Source organism: Halichoeres trimaculatus, unplaced genomic scaffold, assembly GCF_033239565.1.
Source record: "Halichoeres trimaculatus isolate MK-OKI-2021-1 unplaced genomic scaffold, fHalTri1.1 fHalTri1_scaffold_15, whole genome shotgun sequence".
Classification (NCBI taxonomy): domain Eukaryota; kingdom Metazoa; phylum Chordata; class Actinopteri; order Labriformes; family Labridae; genus Halichoeres; species Halichoeres trimaculatus.
In genome coordinates, this window is record NW_027437193.1 from 23,642,315 (window position 1) to 23,663,119 (window position 20,805).

Genomic DNA, 20,805 nt, shown 5'->3' on the forward strand with positions numbered 1-20,805 from the left:
CAGACAAGTGAGCTGCTGGTGCGATGTGGCTGCTGGGTTAAGAAAGTATCCAGCTGTTATACTTTGAACTTTCAGAAATGATGTCATAGACGGCAATCCTGCAGAAATCATGCTCCTTACCCAGAGTTTGGTCTATGGAGACATGACTTTATCCTGTGAGCTGATCTGTCCAGGCCAGGGCAATGCTGACGGTGAAAGGTCAGACAAATGTGAAGCCTTCAGGGTTTCCTGTCAATAAAGAAAACAAAGAGTCAGTCACACTATGATAGGTCAATTTAGAGAGATTGTTTATCAACAACGGTGGATGCGCGTGCAACTTGGGTGCAGAAGCACTGCAGAGTATAATGGTTTGTCAACTGATGTGGAGGAGTTAACCACCAAGAAACACATTTTTTAACTTAATGTCATCACTTCCACGGACAGTAAAATGTTTCCAGGTTTGTGAAATAGCTGTGAGTGGACAGAAGAGATCAGCAAGTGGACAGATATTAGGTGGACAGACGTATTTATTAGAGAAACCAGCATGTACTTAGAGAGGAAACACAACTCTCACTTGATGCTCATGACGTCATTATCCGTGGACACTTATCAGACTGTGACACACCCAGGACATAAACATCGTTTCATGATATTCCCTAATTTTACTTAAGTCATAAAATCTGTTTCTGTTAATCATAATTTATAGGTTCACTCATTATTTACTGTCCATATTGAGTCCATATTTGGTCAGAACCTCATCCCCAAACCAACTTTTTCATTAAATAAACAAAGTCAAACCTGTATTTTGAGTATCAGCAGTCATTGTTGCTTGTTTACAGTCAAACCTGGTTAACTGAGGTTGGATAAAGAATACACATTTAATTACGGACATGCAGACGTTGCTGGTGTATCAGTATAAAGTGTGACCCTGTTAACTGGTGATTCTCGGCCGTTAATCACGGCTGCCGTTGGCTGAAAGTCACCAGTTAGCATGGTCGCTATTAACGCCAAAACACCGGCTGCGCTGTAACGGTCGAAACTTGACAAAAGTTGCCTCTATTGTGTAGTATTGTTTTTGACAGCTGTCCACACAACAACAGTACATTTTGATGCTTCTAACAGGTTGAATTTAATGTTTAAAAACGCTAACTCGTCTGAATGAATGGAGCTAAATGCTGCTTCTACGGTCGAGATGCGTGCGCATCTTTATGATGACGTAGACTGATAATCCCTCTGTAGAAACATATGTAGACACAAATAGAAACCTGTACCACAAACAACACCTTTATTCTTCCTGATGTCATTTCCCTCATATGGTGCTGTGAACTCACAAACCATGTCACAGCGGGTCATTAAATCTGTCAGCAAAAGCGGCGCTTAACGTGTCCATCAGCCTCAAGTTCCATATTTTCCATTTACCGCTTGTCTCGCTGAGGAAAAAAGACCTCAAACAAAACGTGATATTAGCCTTGTCACACTCTGCGACACACACTCTGTTGTGTTGTCAAACTGTGACAACAACGCTACCAAGGCAGAGAGAAGGGTCTTTTTTCCCCCGCCAGGTTTAATGTGTGCATTGTTTTCATCTATCACACTCGGCGAGTTAACATTTCAGTGTTTCTGTGTAACTCTGAAAAAAGGGGTGAAACACATGTCATAATAATTCATAATTTGTCCTGATGATTCAAGGACAGAGCGTCCACTGCACAGCTCTCCCTGTGAGTGGGAACAGCTGAGGGCTGAAAGCTCTTTTCTTACAGTGAATTTTTAAAAAATCAGACTTTTTCCATCAACAGAGGAGAAAAGCATCCAGTAGCTAAATCTCCATCAAAGAAAACTTTGATTAGTTTTCATACTTTTTAGAAGTAATCCTGTATTGGCTTGTAAACAAAGCTTGTGTTTGCATGTGTATCAGTGTGTGTGCATCAAAGTATGTTTCCCTTAAGTGTAATATTTCAAAAAGGTTCCTGTCTTATTGTTGGTCCCTTTGACACACATTGCTTGGTATGTTAGTTGGTTTATCAATGCAACCGTTTGTTTATCATGTGCTTTCATTTGAGTCCACTTCTTAGAACAATGCTCAACAGCACAACAAGTGGTCATAATCTGTTGAAGGCACCTTAAATTTCAATTTGTTAGACATTTAGTGTCAAAATAGATAATTAATTTACATAAACTGGAGATGTCTCGAAGATTATGGTATTTCGTTTGGTTTATGAAGGATAGTTTGAAGGGTAAATTCATTTTGGATTAAATTTACAACTATAATAAATCCTGCAGAACATCTGTTGGTTTTAAAAATCTCTGATTAAAATGTCTAAAACAGCTAACAGATCTCAGCTGATACAATGGTAAATAAAGATTACCAAACAGCATATTGTGTAGACTAGGCTTGAAATAATATGTTTTAAATGAAAAGATAGTTGAAATCAAAAGGAAATAATGCAAAAAGAATAATAAAGTCAAAATGTAGCCAATGAATCAGAGTCCGAAACAAAGGCCTGGACTCTGATTTGTTTTCCAGGACTCGTGACTCAACATGGACTCAAGCTCGATGACTCAGTCTTGGATTGAAACTCGAGTACTGACTGCATTTGGATTTGAAGATGTAGAGGAGGAACTGGACGGCTCTGTTGGTAAAGACCGTTGCTGTTGCTCTAATTTATTCAGGTTGGAGCAAAGACTGACGCGTCCAACTACAGAGCAGTCACGTTCAGCCTTCTTCAGATACTGCCAGGATACACAATGATGTGCCATGGATCGTGAGCTGTACTTACAAAGATTTTACAGCAAATGAAGGCAAGAGCACTGCAACATGTGAGATTTATGACTGGAGAATTAGGGTGAAAAATGGAACAACCTCAAACTTCACAGAGACCTTTCCAGAAAAGTACAAGATTAATAAGTTACTAAGACTGATGCTAGCATGACTGTTCACGAACTGCTAGTTAACAGTCTGAGATGTTTGAAGAGTAAAATAAAGATTAGTATTAGCTGGTTACAGTTTTGTTTTTTTTTCCTGAGTTTATAGGACACATGCAGTGATGTCACCACAGCACAATCAATAGGTTCTTATGAACCAGAAGTATCAGGAACTTTTAGTACTTGGAGCTACACCTCCAGGACTTAGAAGTGGTATCAGTAGCCCCCTTGTTGTCTGTTTATCCAGACAGAGTTAATGCAAAACCAGCCGCTGATATGAGAAGAAAATATATATAAGTAATTGTAATATACCACCAGATGAGTTGAAAGCAGTTAGACTACAACTAAAGCCACACAGCACAGATGACACTATGTTCAGTACCACAGTTAGTCTTTCAGCACTGAGAATATTCAGCCGGAGGTTAGTTTGATGGTGAGTTTTGTGGGTTGGCTTAAGACACAATTTTGGCTTGAGGTTTGGTGACTCGACCTCAACACGGGAAGTTGAGCAATAGAATATGATGAAAAGACTGTAAAATAAAGAAATATTTAAGATTGTTTCACTGAAAACAGTTTCTGTCAAAATGATGTATCAGCCATCATCTCACATACACACAGCTTTTTCAATAAATAAAAGGAAACACTCAAAAAAACAGGACATCAGAACATCCTGTGTATAACAGTAGGACAAATTAGAGCCATAGACTGAAAAAAATGGTCGTCATCTTGCTCAGCTCTAAGTGAGGTCGCCACAAGAACTGCTCCCCCTGGTGGCTGGCTGCAGTATAGGTCAAAAAATCCAACTTTCCAGTCATTCCAGATGGGCTGTGGTCAGACTTTAAAAAAATAATACACCTTGTAGAAATGTTTCTCATGTCCGAATTTGGCTGCCTTGCATTCAAATCCTCTTTTTTCGGACAAGTTTCATTTTCAGTAGTTATAAGATGTTAGAATGAGGCTTTACGTTATGTTTAATGATGATTGACAGCTGCTGTTCTTATGTATTTTTTTCTGGGGATTGCAAAATATGACAGGTGAGCCAAGAAGCGATTGGACTCTTTAAAGAAAAAATATTATTATTTTTGTCACCCAGCTCCACTCAGATTCTCCCAGAATCTCTCACAGTCTTTACCGCCCAGACTCTGGCTGCACAACTGCTCCCAATGGCTGCACCTGTGACTGGGGGTATTTTGGCTTCAAAACTGAACAATGGTAAATGGGGAAGCCATGCTGTCCACTCTAAATACAGTCTATGATTAGAGCAGCTGAAGTGACAGACAGGTCAGAGAGAAGCTGAGAGCAGTGTTTACCCCACGATCATAGTGCCCCTTACCCCAGACATCAAGTCAACATTATTCGTGCCAGATCACAGCAGAGGTAATTTCAGGTTACCTATATAAAGACCTAACAGGTCTATACCTTGTATTTTTATTTAACAGACTGAATAGCCTATTATTATTTGTTTTATTAACATGTTGGGATGTCACATCTGCCTCCGCATGGTCTCACATTTTACAATTTTCCTCTGTATCCCACAGAGCAATCCCCCCTGCTCTGCCGTCACAGCCATCTCCTGCAGACAGACCAGGAGGGGGCACCGTCCTGTTACCATAATCTACTTTACTCTGGGATTATCAGCCCACGGCAGGTGTCAATCTCTGTCCTGTAGACTCTGTCCATCCAGATCTGTGTCAATCTCTCATACTCCCCTGTCTTTACGACTCATTCACTGAGTCCTGTTTGCAGAAACAGAGCTGTGACGTGGAAATTGTGACAAACCATATGTAAACACTGGTTTTATCTTTGTCCATTTTCTTCTCCTTTATAATTTAACAATACAACAGCCAAGCTTTGCTAACACTTTAGACGTTCAGTTCAGAGAAACGTGTGTTTTTAATCTCCCCCTCTTATAATGGATGGAGTGCACTGCTATTACGCGAAGAAGAAGCGGTAAAGAGTGAGACATTGATCCTCAACTGATTGTAAGGTAAATGACTGAATGCTTTCAGAGAAGTTAACCTGACAAACTTCAGGAAACACCTTATTTTTACGTCTTGTACCACTGAGTTTGAGTCTAACACCAGAAGTGCATTTACTTTACTTTATGGAGCCAACTGTCTTTTTCTCTCTTGAACCTCAAAGTCAACGCTGGCAGTTTGATGAGAGCGTCAGCAAACATTTGAACACTGCAAGTGCCAAGAGATGTGTTTTTGTGCTAGAAAGCCATGAGCAGCCATGCCTCACTGTGAGGAGACAAGCGCCATTAGAAAAGAGCAAAATCTCTGCAGAGACAGAAGACGCTTATTCATCCAGACCCTTTTCTTGCTCTGAGGAGGTTAAAGGTCAAACTGATGAACATCTCTCCTTCTGAAAACAAAAGACCTCAGCTCATTAAACACCAGATCCACTGAAAACATCCTTAAATGCCACAACGACCTGATGTTGCTATGGCGACTGAAGACTAACTGAGGGGACACATGGAGGCAGACAAGCGAGGATGTAGGATGTCGGCTGTAGGCCTACAGAGAGGTCTCCACTGTAGGAGTGAGTAGAAGAGAGAAGTAGAAGAGAGGAGGATACAGAGAGACAGAAATAGAAACAAAATAATGAGCCTCTTATCGTCAGCTCCATCGTTTCTACCTCTCCTCTTAACTCCATCTCCCCGTTATCTGTCCTCTCATCCTCTTCCCCCTGAATGGACCAAATATTTCCCCAGGGTCACTCTCCCGTATGAAAGAGATATATTACAGAGGGAATTTTCGATTATGTGACAGCAGTAAGCTTTCCTCCAAAAATAAAATAACTCAGCTGTAGGACAGAGGGATATTGGTTATAGTTCAGTCCACACAAATTGAACATATTAATCTTTATCAGTTTAAAAATCAGCAAAGTGCAGCAAACAAACTGCTCTACATCAAAACTTCATGTTTTAATTTAACCCTTTACTGCCTGAATTAACAATTATAAAAAAAGATTGTTTTATGTGTTTTTGCATTTTTACAGATGTTAAATTAAGTGTAGATTGTAAATTTGAGTATAGTACACACAATAGTTATGACTAAGTTGTGTTATATATATATAGACATATGAAGTTCATCCTCTGACAAATATTGTGATATAGTGGATCTTATACGATCTTTGGTTTGTGTTGAATATGAATCAAAAGGTAATAATGAGATACAAAGGTCATTTCAGCTGTATCAAGACCTGACAGGGTATGTCATAAATTTTCGACAACAGGCATCAAGGGGTTAAATCTGCTTGATGCTGTTTTTCAGAAGCCGACCAGAAGTTACATTTTCAGATATCTTAAAATGCAAATTTTACTTTTCACAAATTTGCTTCACTGTGCTGCTACTCTGGCAAACTAAACATCTGCTAATTGCAAGTAAATCATACAGTAATCTGTTTCTTTGTCAGGTTCATACTATTGCAGCAAGCCAGAGTCAAGCCTTTGTGTGACTTACTATTAACAATGAAACTGAGGCTCACCACAAACAGATGTACAGTAACCTCAACTAAAGGCCCATTTATGCTCAATGTTACGTACAGATATGGATACGGATGGAGCCTTCTGTCTGTGCTCTGCGTTCATTTCATCCATATTTCTGCACGTTTCCATGAAGCTTACGGATACCGATCAAACGGGGCAGTACCACTGGAAACCGTGGGGGCAGTGTTGTTGTTACTACCTGATACAAGGCTTTAGTGAGACACGAAGAAAAAATGACTTTGGCTGAACTTTTGTGATCTATTTAACTGCCTCACTGACCACTGCCTGCTACAAGTGGTGCAAGTGGTACATTAATATCTCCTCCACAGTCGCCATGCTTGTTTTTGAGTTTTGTTGTAATAAACTTTTGACTCTTCTGACCCCCCCTGGTGGATGTATTGGTTAACTGCAATGCTAATGTAAAGGACATACGGAAGTATGTGGGCAGTGCTGATAACACTGTTTGAAACGGACAGATACATTTTTGAACGTGAAGGGAGAATAAATGGGCCTTTAGGGGTATGGACTAAACCAAGAAATGACAGCACTTCCTGTGAGGTTTACATTTCACTTCGCTTTTGATCTGAAAACATGATAAATTTTCACACCACTGAGTAGGTTACTTAAAAAAAAAAAACAGAGCTCCCAGAGAGGCAGTTTGCTGATAACTTTTCATAACTGAAGATTAAAATCAGCAGGTCATGGTCAAACTGACAGTAACTGACATCCTCATGAATAATTTAAGTCTCCTGTGTCGACTTTTTGGACTGTTTAATATTGAATTGTAGCTGAATCACATCCTGGTGCAAGTGTGGCTCCTTTTTAAGAATGAAGAATCTGTTGTCATCAAACTGGGAAATAGTTGTAATAAGATAAGTTGTCACTGTTAGGCAATATGTGTTTCAAGGGCTAAAGTCAACTTAATTGAATCCAATCACTCTTTTTCCAGGTTAGCAGCTAGCTCTGGTTTCTTTGACGTATTCAAAGCAATTGCTCTGATGTGTTACAGACACAGATCCTTCCGCCTGCCATCTGAAGCCCCTGCAGCAAACATGTCTGCTGACATCTGTTGTCTGAACACAAACACCTCTCCAGCATCTGTGTCCTCTCCAGCAGCTGTCCACTGAGGAGTCAACAGCCACGTCTGTGAGACTGAACTGGCCTGGACACATCTGTCCTCATCTCTGTCTGCCCCCCTGCACACACACACACACACACACACACACACACACACACACACACACACACACACACACACACACACTCACACACACACACGCTCCTCTGTCTGACCCAGATCCTCTGTAATCTAAAACAAAAATGAATAAATGAATACATTAAAGGTGGGGAAAGCTCTCCATATTACATGAACTCAGCGCCCTTGATATCTCTCATGAAGGCATTTCAATCTTCTATTTCTGCGTCACAAGCACACACTCAGGCTCTTATTGATTCACACACAGCCACTTCTGTCTTCTAGGTGATGTTTATTTCTCTCAGCCTCGCTCTGGCTCACAAACTGATTTCTCACAGAATCAATCCAGTCTAAAAAGCACTAAGTGCTGACATGGTGCCTTTTTTCTAAAAGTGCTTTCTAAAAGCTCCGCTGTACTTTCTCCACCTCTTTTGAAAGTAATTATTAGTTTGAGGAAAGATGGTCAAATATACAACAGGGTGCTTAACTGGAGGTCTTTCTTATCATCTCTTTGATGATTAGGCTGTAATGTCTTGGGTTGTTTACATGTGTTCTGTCATACAGTAGATCACAGTTTCACCATGTGAGGGGAAAACTTCAACACTTGGACTCGTCTTGGGTGAAATTCAAGGATTTCTAACATCCAGGTGAGACTGTGAATTCATGAAAAACGATACTCAAACTTATACCAGTGCAGCCGGGATCTCCAACAAGCTAATCTTCTTAGAAGACTGGAGAACCACGGACAAGGCACTGATACATGTGGCTGCTGCTCCACATCGATATGTACTTGCTTATTTCATTATTGTCTAATCAACTTTATGAGGTTGGGAGAAATTACAAGTGCTCAGTTATACCGACACATTAGTGTTCAGCATCAAATTGTGTTCAAAGACAGCTAACATGAATGATAGGATGAGATGATCCGCTAAAATGATGATCACTGATCAGTTAGGAAATGCCAAAATGGGCCCGATCCAATAGCTTGGAGCATGTCAGCATTTCAGTTCTCATTTATACTATGCACACATGAAAACTTGATATAATATGAAATAAAATAAATCATATTCTACCTCTGTCTCTTCACACTCACAAACACATCTTCATAAACACACAGCTGCTGAATAACATTATAAGCCTGTCTTTTACAGGGGTTGTCTTGAGAAGGAGGATGAATGGTGATTGCCATTATGCGGCTAAGTGATTACAAACCAATTATCTGAGACAAACACACACACACACACACACACACACACACACACACACACCGATAACACACCTCCCAGACACCGCTCATCAAACTGTGGTCTGCTCTAAGTGCCTCTGACACGTGCGTCTGTGTGTGTGTGTTTGTCACTGAGGCGGCGTGCCTTCACAGTGTGAGCTGCTGGTCGGGTTTCCGCTCACAAGGCTGTGAAGTGGTCTGATGAAAGCACACATATGGTGTTGGTAAGACGAGTCTGATCTTCTGTCGTGACCACAGCGCACTGACACAGACATTACACAGTGACGGAGCGCTTCATAAATTCGAGTCATGGAAATAAGCTTTACTTTAACGTCTGGATGCAACGCCAAGAAGTGACACTTTTTTCATCCTGGATTCTTTGACAGTTTTGCTAAAATGTGCTTCATGAGGCCTTTACTTAGTGCTAATCATTTTTTTTTCCAGAAGGTGATAAATCTTTTGATTCAATACACAGCTCTGAGCAATACCTACCATTAAAGTATTCTATAATTCTCACAAGTTATGTCAAATTAACTAGTCATAGCAGGAGCTGGATGGCTTCAGTTCAAGAGATGGAGGGTGAAACCAAGATTGGCTTTTTGCTTCCTGGCTCTTCCAATCTGTGCATCCAAGTGTCCTGAAGCAGGATAAAGCTTCCTCACAAGCTCCTGAAGGCTGTCCCATTGCAGTGTGTGTGTGTGTGTGTGTGTGTGTGTGTGAGTGTGAATGGGAAAGATTAGATCCAGATGGGCAGATTGGCACCTTGCAAGCCAGCCTGTGCCATCAGTTTGTGAATGTGTGTGTGAATTTGTGAATGTGGCGTGTAAAGTGCTATGAGTGGTCTGAGTCCTAAAGAGACATTTGAAAAGAGCAGTTCTTACAACATTTTCTGAAATGGCAAATTATGAATACAAACGTAAAATCCATAGAAACACACACAGCACCATTGGTATCAGATGTGTTTTGGTCAATACCCACACGGTTTAGAATATGGGGTGCAAAACAGACAGACCCTGAATTTGAGCTTTAACCACTCAGCCTATCCTCACTGTAGCTTTTCAAGTTGCTCTAAGCCGGGCATACACTGTGTGATATTTTAAATCTTTGAATCAGGTTCATCTCAAACTGTACAACTAGATCACTGAGTTCAAAATGCCGCAGCCCACCATTCATGTTCTTACACAGTACGACTACTGTGCGATACCTTCAGGAGGAGCGCCCACAATTTCAAACATGTTTGATTTTCTTGCGATCAATGGATTTGTGATTGGGAGCATGATGTGAGGTGTCAATCTCTCCTCTGTAACCCCGGCATACTACACGAAAGGGGTGTGTCATATCATGTTGTCTACAATAATATGATATAAATTTGTCATTTCAGGATATTTGCAGTGCAGAGGCACAATGACGTTTGACGCTCCCTGCTGTGTACAAAACAATAATGGCCGAGAGCAAAATTAGCACGGCGGCATCAACTTCGTCCTCACATGAGCATTTAGTGCCTAAAAGAGGAGCTACCTCAGTGATGTGAAGGTGGTTTGGCAGTCCAAAGATCAGACACACAGCAAAACATGAAAAATGTGCAGAACTATTGCCATGAAGGGGGGCAACACCACAAACATGTTCCACCAACTACAGCTGAAACACACAGTCGAATACAACCAGGCTATGAGGACACGTAAGGAAGACGTGAAAGCTACGTTATTATCAGTGGATTTTTTGCCTCTACGACGGACATGTGGTCAAGCTAAACGCCCGAACTCGATATCAGCATTATCCCTGATCCACACATAGCGCGTGAACGCTGCGCAGCGCAGTTCCGAGGATTTATGGCGCATGCCAATCCATAAGGGATGCATCTCTGGAGCGCCGCGCAGCACAGCCCAGGGCAGTGCCCATAGCAGTTAGATACCTGAGCTCACAAGATCACAGGAGAACCACGTTCCTGCAGAAATCCCACCCAAGATAACGTACTTTCATGGTAATTATTTAGCATGTTAAACTCATCTCATCTCTCATCACCTTCATTCCATGCCTTCTCCTTTCTGTTGGTGTCCTTATAGAAATAATGTGTTGTGTCGTACAGAATTATGAAGTTTTTCACCTCCAAGATTAACTTTTCCTCCTCCAAAACGTCAGATTTCCTCTAAATCTGACCAACTTACTATGTTTACATTTCAAGCTTGTGTAGTGGTAGTATATGGTTGGAAAAGTGGTGCAATAATAATGCTGTTATTCAGAAGCAGCAACCAGTAATGATAAGTTGTTCGTTTTTTTCCTCATATCATCATAAATATCGTCATCGCAAATTTCCATAAAATACTGTGATATAATTTTGAGGCTTTATCGCCCACCACTACTACATGAAACACAACACACAATTGAGCTTAAATTTTGGCCTGATACAAAAAAAATGGTAGTACGAGTGGCAAGTAGGCTCAAAACGAGCCAACAATCGCACAGTGTATGCCCGGTTTTAGCTGAACTCTAATGCCACTGCCACAACAAACGCAATCTCGCGAATTTAAACGCGTGTCACGCCTGTAACTGCTCTCACCCAAGCCTGCTCCTTTTTTTCCCAGTCTCTGCAGAGTACACACGTCGTATCATATAACTCTGGGTAATGACACACCGTACGGATTATTTTCTCCTCCATCTCCTGACGGGGTTAGAGTCGGAGCAGGTGGTGGTTACCCCCCAACATCATCAAAATCAGTGACGTCTTGGGGGAATGTCATCGCTGATTGGCTGCCGTGGCACAGCCTCACGCAAATTTGTGTTTCAAGTTCAATATTTTCAACTCGAGCATTTAGGCGTCTGACGCTCAAACTCGCGAATGCTCCAAACGCGCCAACGCACCAAACACGCCGCGCAAAATGCTTCCAACGCACCGTCTGGGGCTAATCAGCGTCTAAACACGTCTTTGCATTGACTTTGTATGTAATCTCAACGCAAATTCCCTTTCGGTGTGGCCGTACCATACAAAAAGATGATGCATGCAAAAAGAGTCTTGGCTGGATGTTATTATTGGTAGACATTAGTGAACTGTATGTCGTTTTTTACAGTCGGACAGAAAGCGCAGCCTGCAGGGACCTCGACTTAAGTGAGAAACATAGAGAATCTTGTGAAGTTAGGCTAACAGTAGCTTGTCCATCTTCAGCTGCTAAATTCAACTTCACAGTAAGATTAATGTAAAACCTCATTTTCAGCTGATGTTTTGATATACTTTTATTGTAATATTTTAGCATTCAGTTGTTCATCCGTATCATGTAATTGAGATTTTTTATATTACATAACTCATACATTTGAGAGTGCAGCTTTAAACTCATAGCATTAAAACTTTCTAACCTCCATCATAAAACCATATAACCACAATCATCCCCCAAAGAGCCGTCCCTGGCCTGTTATTATTTTGCTTGAGTAAAAGTGTATTTCAAAGATTTATCTGCTTAAAACCAGACTCAGGAGATGCTATATTACTTTCCACTTTGATTTATAAACGTCCTCCACAGTTGTTATTCAGAGATTGAACACCTGAGGCAGACTCCTGTGATCCTACAGTTACACATGCTAACCTGATTACAGCCTCAGGGACCTTTATAACCCCTGAACCACCATCAGCGTGTGAGCATTATGAATTTATAAAACCCAGTACGTACACCTGACTGTAGCCATGAATCATTCACATTATCATCTTTTTTCTATTCTGGGACTTAACATGGCATGTTTGAATAAACCACCTTCATTTCTCACCTCTACACACACCATCGCCACCTGCAATGACTCATAACAATACAAGAAAAAATCTTCTCCTCTCACCTTCTTGTCTCTGACAATTGCTTTTCCTCACCTTCTTCCATCCATCTTTTTTCCCCTGAAATAACAAACCCTGCCTGAGACAGCCGACCATCTTTGGTGATGTCTCTTTCAGTTTATCTCTTCTCTTACCTTTTTTTACTTTTATAATAAATCAGATTTCTATATCATTTTTTGTTAAAGATACTCAAAGACACTTCACACACTGCAAAAACTGAAATCTTATCAAGTGTTTTTGTCTTATTTTCAGTAGAAAATTCCTTTTTAGACTCAATATGAGCCAAATTCACATGACCAATCCAGAAAAATGTCTTGTTTAAAGTTATTTAAGGACAAAAATGAGGTCTGAATTGCTCGTAACCAGTAAAAAAATCTGCCAATGGAACAAGAGAAAAGTTACTTGTATTAAGATATTATTCTAGTCTCAAGGAAATTTTCAAGCAATTTTTTCTTGTTCCATTGGCAGATTTTTTTTACTGGTTACAAGCGATTCAAACCTCATTTTTGTACTCTGATAACTTGAAACAAGACATTTTTCTGGATTGGTAAGTTGAAAGTGGCTCATATCGAGTATAATTAGACAATTTTTACTTAAAAAAAGACAAAAACACTTGATAAGATTTCAGTTTTTTGCAGTGCAGAAAAGAAACAAATGTGAAAAAATAAATAAACTGGAAGAGGAGGACTATATTGATGGGGGACCAGTCATGTAAGCTGTTTTGAGGAAGTGGGTTTTGAAGGAGAGGAGTGAGTCTGAGTTTCCAGAGGGTTGGGGAAGCAGCTGTGAAGGCTCTGTCACCAACAGTACGGTGCACGGTCCTGGTGATGATGGTCAGGAGGCTGGTGACAGATGATCTGAGATGGCGTCTGGGGGACGTTGAAGGAGATCTGCAAGGTATCAGGGGGCGAGGTTATTGAGAGCTTTGTAGGTGGTGAGCAGGATCTTGAAGATGCTTTGATGTCAGGCAGGGAGCCAGTGGAGGTGCCGGAGAATGGGTGTGATGTGTTCGCGGGAGCAGAAGTGGGTGAGTAGTCGAGCAGCTGAGTTTTGAACATACTGTAGTTTTTGAAGGTCTGAGGAGGGAAGGCCATAAAGGATGCTACTGCAATTGTCCAGTTTTGAGGTTATAGAAGCATGAATAAGGGTTTCGGCAGTGGAGAGTGAGAGGGGTAGGGCGGAGGCGTGCAATGTTGCGGAGGTGGAAGAAGGATGTTTTTGTCATGTTACTGATGTGTGATTTGAAGGAGAGAGTGGAATCCAGTGTAAAGCCAAGGTTGTGGACAGAGGGGGAGGAGGTGACTGTGTGACCGTCAATGGTAACAGCAAAATCCAGAGTAGAGGGGAGGCGGGATTTTGGGCTGATGATAATGAGTTCAGATTTATTGCAGTTGAGTTTGAGGAAATTGCAGTTCATCCAGGTCTTTATGTCGATGAGGAAGTAAGTGATGGCGGACAGAACTGCCGGAGTGATGGTTTTTGTGGAAATACAGATTTGAGTGTCGTCAGCATGACAGTGGAATTGTAGTCTATTGGTGTGAATGATTTGACCGAGGGGAAGCATGTAGATAATGAATAGGAGGGGGCCAAGCACTGAGCCTTGGGGGATACCATGTGTGACTGGGGTGGTCTGGGATTTGCAGTTGTTGATGGATATGAAGTGAAATCTGTCACTTATCACAAACTTCTACTTCCTAAGTTCCTCTTTCTTGCTTTGCCTGTTTTCATCCTTCATCTTTCAGCGTTTCATTCATCATTACTGTGTTTCTGAAAAATTATTGTCTCGTACTCCTTCTGTCCTCTCCAGCTATCTGTCCAACAGCTGAAAAAGCATAAAAAGCCCCTTTACTCAATCTATACTCAATTCTGTCCGTCACAGAGCCTGTGAGTCACATTTTTGTTCACCCCTGTCATGACTGGGCATGACTGACACAGAAACACACATACACACACACACACACACAAACACAGACACACACCTTGGCTAATGTGCTCGGCTCACGCTCATCATTAGCTCACTATGAAACAGCAGGAAGCAGAAAGTACCAGCTGCAAGCCACCACCAGATCTGCTATTATTATCTTCCTGACTGTGTGTGTGTGTGTGTGTGTGTGTGTGTGTGTGTGTGTGTGTGTGTGTGTGTGTGTGTGTGTGTGTGTGTGTGTGTACGCCAATTTTTTAGGCTGCTTATACCTCGGTTTAAGCCTATATTAACTTTTAATATAATATAATAAGCCTATATATTAGCTTCTGATGATTTGCTTCTGATGATTTGCTGGCCTCACTCCCTCATTTTAAGAGGAAAAGTGTGTGTGTGTGTGTGTGTGTGTGTGTGTGTGTGTGTGTGTGTGTGTGTGTGTGTGTGTGTGTGTGTGTGTGTGTGTGTGTGTGTGTGTGTGTGTGTGTGTGTGTGTGAGAGAGAGAGAGTTTATGCGTAGAGGACTATCTCCATAATTAGGGCAGACCAGCCACACACATGGGTCTCCCCTGACACTTCCCCTCAAAGATCTAAATATTCATGAGAGCCTAAACGCTTTCATGAGCTCTGTAATTGCGGCCGGGAAATAGACAGAGACAGAGACAAAGAGGGGAAAAGACAGAGAGAGTGGGAGGGAGGCAGAGGAGGAAATGCCCCCACACTTTTTCTAACAGGCTGTCCCATAGTGTTAGAGGTATCAATGGCCGACTTGAAAGGCCTGAGGTTATTTCTGACAGGAGATTTCACAGGTTTTGTTCAGTGAAAAGAACAAGTTTTCACAAGAAACAAAGGTTTTGCTTATTTTTTTTGTACAGAGTGGTTTAGTTTCACTGCAGGAGAATGATATCCACTGTGTAATTACAGAGTCCTGTATGGTGCAGTGACACTAAGGTGGATGGGTGACAAGAGGTGGAGAGACAAAAAGGAAATGTGCTTCGACAGCTGTGGGCAGAAATCACCTACAACTCAAGAATCCAAGGAGTCAGAATCAATAGTCAGTCATTCCTCTTTATGATGCCTTTAAAAAACAGAAGCTCTGAGTCAATTTCTATTTGGCCTGAGGTAAAGCCAAAAACACTAACAAACTGAGGCTGAAATCAGGATTGGATTCACTACTGATTGATCTATTTCTGGTCTATGCAGGTCTGCTGGGTATAAGCTTTTCCTCAGGTCATTTAGCAAGCGGTGGGGTTAAAAAAAGGGGCAGTTTGTCATGATCAAGTTGTGTTCTTCTCACTCATCTTGTATTCATTCTGTATATTCAACAATACGCAAATCTTAAAGGTCTCAGTATGCCTCAAACTGATTAATTTGAATGATGTGTTGTCTGACCAAGATGGTGGAGACAGCTGTGCTGATGCCAACAAAACCCAGAAAACCAATTTTACAATATTCACCCACAGACTCTAACTCTCTGTTTAGCCGTATTCGACTTCCATTCAAATAACAATTAAGTTATCTGTGCTCAGGGGCGGGCTGGCCATCGGGAAACACGGGACTTTTCCTGAACTTGTGGTTGGAGCATGTCAGGGGCGGACCGGTTCTGGTATTCTCCAGAACGGCCGGTGCTGCTTGGCGGGGGGGGGGGGGGGGGGGTTGCTGCTGGTCGGTTGACAGCCAATGCCTTGGGGGAGGGGGTGCTGCCAGTCTACTGACATGTCCCGTTATTTTGGGCCGGGTCAAAATCCCGGGCTGTTTTTCAGTACCAGTCCGCCACTGTCTGAGCTCCAGAAGACCCCAACACAAAAAGTGTTGATAAACTCAGATGTTGATTTTCAGATTTTGAGAATGTGGAACCAGGTCATTAAGGGAACAGAGTGTCAATAGTTTTCAGATGTGGCTGTATGGTGGTTAGCGCTGTTGCCTTACAGCAACGGGTGCTCTGGCTTCCTCCCACAGCCCCAAAAACACGCTCATCAGCGTGTTTTTGGGGCTGCTGATGTAAGAGTGAAGATTAATGGTTGTCTGTCTCTACATGTTAGTCCCATGCTAAGCAGGTTACCTGTTCAGGGTGTACCTGCTTCTTGCCCAATGATAGCGGGGATAGGCTCCAGCCCCTGCAACCCCCAAAAAAGGAAAAGCGGTAAATATAATGGATGGATAGTGGTGAGACTCTTCATTGAGATGTTTCCTTACTCATCCCTCCCATTGGTGAAGCATTGACCAACAAATTTACGTCAATACAAATTTCTTTCCTTGAGACAACATTCATCCATCCATCCATCTTCCACCACTAATCAAGGTCCGGGTCGAGAGGGCAGCAATGTCATTAAAAAAGACCAGTGGCCACTGTCCCCGGCCACTGCCAGCTTCTCTGGGAGGATACCGAGGTGTTCCAAGGCCAGCCAAGAGCTGAAACAGCCCCATTGTGTCCTTGGTCTATCCTAGGGTCTCCTCCTAGATGGGTATGCCCGAAACACCACACCAGTGACGCACCTGGGAGGCGTCCTCACAAGATGTCCAAACCACCTCATCTTGCTCCTCTTGATGCCGAGGAGCTGTGACTGTACTCCGAGCCTCTGTCTGATATCTAACTCCCAGTTTCCACCAAGCGGTTCAGTGCGGTTCGTCTCGGCACGGCACACATTTTACAGCGTTTCCACTGGCTAAACCCAGGAAAGACCCCCAAATAACCGAGACGAGCCGTCCCACTTTTTGGGACCCTTCTGTAGGGGTACCAGATTAAACTGATCTGGTCTCGGGAGGTGGAGCTATAACAGACTGTTGATTGGTTGAAAGAATCGTCACTTGCGTGAAAGCGGCTGCTTTTCTCCTTGCAGCAAAGTCTTCTCTTAAAAAAAGCTTGATTGTTCTTTGTATCAAAGAGCCAAATGCCAATCACAAAGAAGGCGAAATGCTGGATGTCTCCTATATTTGCTGTTTGTTTACTTTATTGCGCTTTTCTTTTTCATTGGATTTAATAGCAGGGTATTATGCGTTGCACTGATATTGCGTCACACTATAATGTTACTGATGCAGCTGTCGGCATCCAGCTTACATGCCGCCTACCACAAGGGAGGACGGTTGGCTGTGGAAACGCAAACAGGACCAAGCTTAACCGAGCCAACCTGAACCAAACCGTGCTGATCTGAACCAGACTGCTTGGTGGAAACGGGGCTTAAGCTCCATACCCCTTTTTCTAAGGCTGAGCCCAGACACCCTGCAGAGAAAGCTCATTTCAGCTTGATCTTGATCTTTTGGTCACTACCCACAGCTCAAGACCAGAGGTGAGGATTGCAATGTAGACTGACCCATAAATTGAGAGCCTCGCCTTCTGGATCAACTCCTCCACTTGGGGCAAAGACTTTCCCCTGACCCACAGTGTGTAGTCCATCCTTTTAAGGCTGACAACATGCACCTGTTATCATCAAGAGATCCTCCAAAGTACATTCTTTTTGTTTGTTTCATTCATTCAAAGTTTTACAATACAGACTCTATCATTGTTCAAATCTCAGGTTAGATTTCCCCCGGTTTCCTATAAAGCCAGAGAACAAATCTAATGTCATATCTAATATTAGTGCAAATATGATGTGTGGTAAGCAGGCTTTGCAGAGCTGTCTGCTCTATTTTTGGATTTATAAGTAAATAGCTGGAGAACAGAGCCAGGATTCCTGTTACAAAAACACTGAGAGATGAAACATGAGAACACTTCAAGGCTTTCAAAGAGAGGCTCCAGCAGGAGAGGCTTTTGTTGTTCCCCTTCAGCCATCTGAAAATCAAACATCTCAAGCAAGATATCTGCTGTTTATCCAGAGTATTCTACCGTTCCTCTATGAGCTATCATCCCACAGCATTTACGCACAATTTCCAAAAGCCGTAAAAAACATCACAAGCCTGCTTTACATTCCAGGATAAGCCAATTGATTTTATCCAACAGGAAAAAGAATCAGAGTCTCCAGGAAGCTATGAAATCACAGGGAGACGGTGACTGATTCAGAGGTGACTTAGCACTGATTCTCAAAGAAAGAGACAAAACACTTCAGTATCACAGACCCACCCAAAGAAACACACACACACACACACTGAATCAACTTGAAAATGGAGAATGAGCAGGAGCATTTCACCTCAGACACTGATGTCATCTATATGCAAATGAGCGTCATCCCTCCAGCCCTTCGTGCCTGCAGACCTCAGAAACTCCTGGAGCAAGTTTCCATCAGATCATACAAGATGTCAGACAAAATAATTGGTAACGATGGGGAGCAAAATGATTTGAGACAAGAAGGGACACAAGGAGATGACATAACCAAGGTCTGTTTGTCATCGCACTAATGATTTCATGTTCCTTTCTGCCTCACCCAAGGGAACCTGATGAATATGACTCACTGCTAAAATAAGTGACACGTGTCACGGAGGATGACAGAGAGATGACAAGCAGCATCAACGTCACCCTGCCAAACTGATGAGTGAGCAAAAACATGAGGAGATACTCGCATAAAGCTGCAAGCAACATCACATTAACCTCTGTGAAAAATGAAAACCCTGACCATCTCACAGTTAAATTTCACAGCCTCTGTTTCTCTCTACAGGAGCTGATTTCAGGTTTTTTCTTGAGTGACGTGTGCATGTGTGTGTGCGTGTGTGTGACCCTGAATGTGAAAGTGTGTATTTTGTAAACTCAGCAGTCCAATCACTGACCGTACAAAAAGCCGCTGCATATAAATCCATCTCTGCTTCACCTGCCAGTCAGAGGCGTAAACATATATTCCCATGGCTGTCAAAGGACAGGAATATAAATAACCAGAAAAACTACAAAAAGAAGTAAGCAGAGACTTTTTAAGGGGTTGTTATTCTCTTTTCAGGGCAGCAGAGCCAACTGAAAGTTTAGTTTAAGTGCCTAAATGCTTTTCGGTGAAGGGCCAAAAACGATCAGGGTGGAGGGCCCCGGGCCAAAACCAAACATTAATGTTGCAGTGCATGATATTAAATATGCCTATAGCATAGTCATGCAAAATAAATTCTCATACAAGTAATTCTGACAATGAAAACACTTTTTTTTTTCAATATTTCATGGCATGAAATAAATGAACATCCATACATCACAAATACTAGACCTATGTCTTCAAAGACATTTAGCTGAATATACAAGCCCTAAACCACATGGGACAAAACATGCTCCTATGAAACTAAAACAGTGCATTTTCCTTCCTTTTTAAATAAGGAATAGTAATAAAACTGGATGCCTGCTTTAATGTTTTCCCTATAAATGTCTAATATATTAATTTACAAAGATTATACTCTTTTGTAAAAGTACTAATGTCTCATACGCTCCACCCCAGCCATGGCTCTACATCTTCTCACTCTCTGATCATGGACTTCCAGGTTTGAGCTGCTGGGACTGACGCAACCCTTCTCCCAATGTAGCACAGTGTTAATTTGTGGTCAGGAGAGGAAGTGTAATAATTATTATTATATTATACAATTAATAAATAAATAAATAAATAATGGATGAGAAATTCAGGCTTTGTAATAATGATTATATATATATATATATATATATATATATATATATATATATATATATATATATATATATATATATATATATATATATATATATATATATATATATATATATATATTTGAAAATGGTGATGGCTGATTCAGAGCAGTTTAAACTGGCTTCGAAATGTCTCTGTGAAATCACCAGATCTTCATGTTTGATGCTGAAACTTGTGTTTCTGGAGAGAACTTGGATTGAAAATAAATAAAAAACCTCCAAATAACCTGAGAAAATCTGACCTATTATCCAATTACAAGTTCTACCTAGCAACTGAGATGTTTATGAAACACCTAATGATACAGATTCAGCAACTGATGATGGTTGTCTTTGTAATTCGTCTGCATAAGTCGCCCATTTCTTCGTCACTGCTCTGAATCAGTCCTGTAACAGCCGCACTGGAACCCTTAATTACTGGGATTAATTCAGCGCTTCTCCAGCAGATCATCCACTATTTCAGTTTAAGTATTTTAAACACTCTATACATCAAGCCAGGCAGTATCTGTTCACTCTAAGTAGGAGTGACAGAGTGTGATAAGACAGACAAGTAAAAATCTCTTATCTGGCCTACAAGCTAAATCCCATCTGCTTTCCTCCACTCACTGACTCATAATGCTGCTTATTAGTCCCTCTGGAGAGAAAAAGGGGGGAGGACGAGAATTTTAAAAAGGGAGGAAAAACTGATAATAAAGACAGACA

At 41.6% G+C, this 20,805-nt stretch overlaps 1 protein-coding gene across 1 annotated transcript in view; it reads right to left on the bottom strand.

Moving 5' to 3' along the window:
* The window catches only part of LOC141803886 (SPRY domain-containing SOCS box protein 4-like), a 94,013-nt gene that overhangs the window by 69,118 nt on the left and 4,090 nt on the right, over nucleotides 1-20,805 (bottom strand). Inside the window, exon 2 of the mRNA XM_074687937.1 lies at nucleotides 121-228. The gene's annotated coding sequence lies outside the window, so the exon portion shown is untranslated. The remainder of the gene's footprint in view (nucleotides 1-120; nucleotides 229-20,805) is intronic.